Here is a 2,957-nt window from a genome sequence, read left to right as displayed (position 1 = left end):
TAAAAATACAAAAAATTAGCTGGGCATGGTGGCGTGTGCCTGTAATGCCAGCTACTCAGGAGGCTGAGGCAGGAGAATTGCCTGAACCCAGGAGGCAGAGGTTGCGGTGAGCCGAGATCGCGCCATTGCACTCCAGCCTGGGTAACAAGAGCGAAACTCCGTCTCAAAAAAAAAAAAAAATTTTTAAATACCTATTTTCAGATATGACCTTATATCTCAGAACTCTCAATTCTGTAGTAGCCATAGACTTGGCTCAGTTTGATCTTAAACTTTGGCCATTTGAGGTTTGTGTGTGTGGCACATTTTTATGGACTGTGGCATTGGGAATCTGCATTATAAAGCAATTATTTCTCATAGTAAAAGGGAAAATGATAGCTGGGATTAATGTGCAGGTTTTCTGATGAAGATATGTCCTAATTTAAAATTTAAAGCTGATAGGACTGAACTAAGTCCAGGCTCAGTGTTAGTGTTCAACTTAATAAAGGAGTCTTAGCTCTCAGCAATATAAAACAATTATCAGGGAGAAGCATCCTAGTGTGTCCTTGTGGGATTACAGGAGTTTGATAGAGTAGAGCTTAAGGTCCCAAGACAGCTTGTCAGTCTGGATCTGCACATCAGCTTGTTTTGATGATGTCTAGCATTGAGGTTTGCCCCAAAAGTTACTACTTTCCTCTGGTGCGTTAGGCTTAAAGTTCCTCATCTTTCTTATGGATGACTTAATTGACCTTGGCCTTGTAAGTTTCCTGAATAAACTGCTGAATGTTGAAAGTAAAGGAAATCTGAAATAAAACCATCCTGCTGGGATGAAAAGCATGGTTGGCCTGCTTTGTGGGGCAAGCAAAGCAGTGCCTTTTTAAGGCTTTTATTTATTTTTATTTTTTGGCTTAGGCTAATGAGGTGGCAAAAGTGAGGCAAGGCTGAAATATTTGGAATAAGTCCTGACAATTCAGCTTCTGTAGTTTCTGGGTGTGTTAAATAGCCTGTGTTAAAATGTACAACAGCACAACTGGTCTGCCTTGTGACTTTGTTGGTTTGTATGGTGGTTTGTGATAGTACCAAAGCCAGTTTACCCCAAAGGGATTTTTAAATCCTAGTTGACTTTGACCAAGCCTGCCCTTTTTGCTATTTGCATAGCCTAGGGTCAGGCTGGGCAACTTTGAGGCCTGGCGTTGGGACACTAGCCCATTGCTTCAGTTACTGCTTCAGCCCCTAACTGAGGATTGGAAAGTTCAAGTCAACTATATTAGCCCAGTTACACTTGTGTTTGACACAAAAGGCAGGATGCCAACTCTTTGGTCTTTTCTCCACCCCAAGTGAACTAGATTTTTTGTTTCCTTGGTTGAAGAGCATCTGGAATTAAATTTTAAAAATACCATGTAACCTATCTCCATTTTGCAGTTTAAGTTAGGCTGGAAAAGCAGCAGCTTTAAGACGGTGCAGTGGCTCATGCCTGTAATCCCAGCACTTTGGAGGCTGAGGTGGATGGATCACTTGAACTCAGTTCAAGACTAACCTGGACAACATGGCGAAACCCCATCTCTACTAAAAATACAAAAATTAGCCAGGCATGGTGGTGCACGCCTGTATGCCAGCTACCAGGAGGCTGAGATAGGAGGATAGCTTGAGCCCAGAGGTACTTTTACAGTGAGCCAAGATTACACCACTGCACTCCAGCCTGGAAGACAGAGCCAGACCCTGTCTCCAAAAAACAAAAAACAGCTTTAAGACCTCTGTTGGTTGAGACCATCCTGGTCAACACGGTGAAACCCCGTCTCTACTAAAAATACAAAAAATTAGCTGGGCATGGTGGTGCGTGCCTGTAATCCCAGCTACTCAGGAGGCTGAGGCAGGAGAATTGCCTGAACCCAGGAGGCGGAGGTTGCGGTGAGCCGAGATCGCGCCATTGCACTCCAGCCTGGGCAACAAGAGCGAAACTCCGACTCAAAAAAAAAAAAGACCTCTGTTGGTATTGTGTACTCAAAAAGGAAGACAGAGACTTCTATCCAGCTGATTTTTGAACTCAGACCTCTTTTGCAAGGTACCAAACTCTGACACTACTCCAGAGACACTATGTATACTAGATGCTATTTCTCAGCTGATTCAGGCAGACACAAACTGAACAGAACAAGGACTAGAACTCATAGTGTTAAGTTTCATACATGTCCCCATAGTCCCCAAATGCTCATTCTCCACTCCAAACTTAAGAGCCAGAGGCAAGGAAGATGATTGAGTTCTGTGTAAGAAAGCAAAGGTAAAAAGAAACGTTATTTTTGGTATATTGACAAACTGATAAGTTGAAGGTTGTGGGTCCCCTTCACTTAACAGAGAGGGATTGTGATAGAAAAATAAGGCTTAACCACTCATGGTCATGAAGCCTGTAGGTTTTGCTACAGAATTTCTATACTTGGCTGGGAAAATGACTCACAAAGCAGACACCAATCTAGTACCTATGTTTGTATACAATGGCATATCAATATGGAAACAGGCTTCTAAAGTTGTTGCTCTTGGTCAGTGCCTGCAGGATGAGGTAGTGTTTGCCAAGCAAATGTGAAGAGGGGCTGCAAGGTTTGGTTTAGCTGGAAGTTACAGAAGCAGGGATGAGGCCAGCTTGACAGGACTCTATGGAAAGTACCTCCCTGTTCACCTGTTTGTTGGACTAATTATTCAACTTTCCCCAGTAAGGGTGGGGAAATGTCATCCATGGAGGCCAGTCTTGATGACACTGAAGCATCTCTAGATCATGATTTTCCCTCCATAGTTCACTATTCTATTTGTGTTGATACTGAAACAGCCCCACCTTCATTGATGAGATCTGTGCAGGGCAGAGGTTGAAAATATGGGTCTGTTTTTATCTCCTTAACATGAGTGAGATGCGAGAAAAAATTTGAATGAAGCCTCTAATTGCTGAAGTCAAGACAAAGTAAGCTTTCCCACACCCACCCGAGTCAGTCACCCTG

Source organism: Sapajus apella, unplaced genomic scaffold, assembly GCF_009761245.1.
Source record: "Sapajus apella isolate SASKATOON/1434 unplaced genomic scaffold, GSC_monkey_1.0 scaffold12, whole genome shotgun sequence".
Classification (NCBI taxonomy): Eukaryota; Metazoa; Chordata; class Mammalia; order Primates; family Cebidae; genus Sapajus; species Sapajus apella.
The sequence above is the reverse complement of the archived record's forward strand: the minus strand, read 5'-3'. Positions refer to the sequence as shown.